We start from the raw sequence: 1,252 nt of genomic DNA on the forward strand, positions 1-1,252 counted from the left end.
CCAGGGAGGGCCTATTACCTACTCTACTCTGCAAAGAGTCCCCAACTATCTACCTGTTCTATTCTCAGTTGTATGTCTGCAGACATCACCTGGGGCCTAAGAGATCTGACTGAGTGGCCGGTCGCTTACATGACCAGGCTTGCGGTACTTCCGGCGTCCACGTTCACCTCCTCACTCACGGTCCACCTTAGCCCAGTGCCAGCTGCTCCCACCGCTGGCAACCACTATATTGTTCACTATATTGTGCTTTGTGACGCCACCCAGTAATTTTCTTTCACTTTCTTTATATCTCACTCAGCATCATGGGCTCAGGCTGTTTTGTCCTCAGAGGCACTATTTCCTGTTTTTTAACAGCTGGTCTATAGGGCCTGGAGGCCGGGGGACTCACTGCGGCTGGCAGGTGCCTGCCGCTCTCAGTGTCAGCCACGGGGGCTGTTACTTCCTCCCTTCCCCTCTGCCTCAGTCTCCCCCTCACTCAGCAGAGGCCTCCCCTCTCACCTCATCTGGAATGCAGACTCCATCCTGCAGAAACTGTATTTCCGCTCACTTCTTTCCTTACAGCAAATCCCATCAAAAACACACCTGCTGCCGGGCCTCCCAGGTGGCGCAGGCGGTCAGTCTCGGCGCTGCACGCTGTCTGCAGCCACTGCAGCCAGTAAGATGCCCGGCCAGGGAGTGACCCACATGGTGCAGCAGACGCCCCTGTCTGCCCGCTGCTCCCCTCAACCGATCTGCCTGTTCTGCTCCCCACTCTGTCTCTGGTGAATCTTCTGGCCTGCACCCTAGTTCTTGTATGAATAAATGAATAAAAAATTAATCCTAAAAACAAACACCCTTCCGGGCCCTCCCTGGGGGCGCAGCGGGTTAAAGCACAGCACTGAGGTCTCGGCGCTGGACCAGGAGATCATCGAGGTGGACCCCGACACCAAGGACATGCTGAAGCTCCTGGACTTCGGCAGCCTGTCCAACCTGCAGGTCACCCAGCCCACGGTGGGGATGAACTTCAAAACGCCGCGGGGGGCCATGTGACTTCTGCGCCTCGCGTTTCCAATAAACTCTGGACAGCCAAAAAAAAAAAAAAAAAAAAAAAAAGCGGCTAAACGAGCCGAGCTGGTCAGCTGCCTGCCCAGGTGCGGGGCGCAGTGATTAAAAACTTGTAGTCCCTACTCTCTGTTCCCTGCAATGATAGGGAAACAGTCTAGGTGAAATGAGGTGGCCCTAACTGGAACCTGAGCACAAAAAAAAAAAAAAA

The 1,252-nt window shown here is 54.5% G+C and overlaps 1 protein-coding gene across 1 annotated transcript in view; it reads right to left on the reverse strand.

Moving 5' to 3' along the window:
* The window catches only part of ANKH (ANKH inorganic pyrophosphate transport regulator), a 44,677-nt gene that overhangs the window by 42,725 nt on the left and 700 nt on the right, over positions 1-1,252 (reverse strand). The gene's annotated exons all lie outside the window — the stretch shown is intronic.

The sequence above is a fragment of the Condylura cristata genome, unplaced genomic scaffold (assembly GCF_000260355.1).
Source record: "Condylura cristata isolate star-nosed mole 26May11 unplaced genomic scaffold, ConCri1.0 scaffold00007, whole genome shotgun sequence".
Classification (NCBI taxonomy): Eukaryota; Metazoa; Chordata; class Mammalia; order Eulipotyphla; family Talpidae; genus Condylura; species Condylura cristata.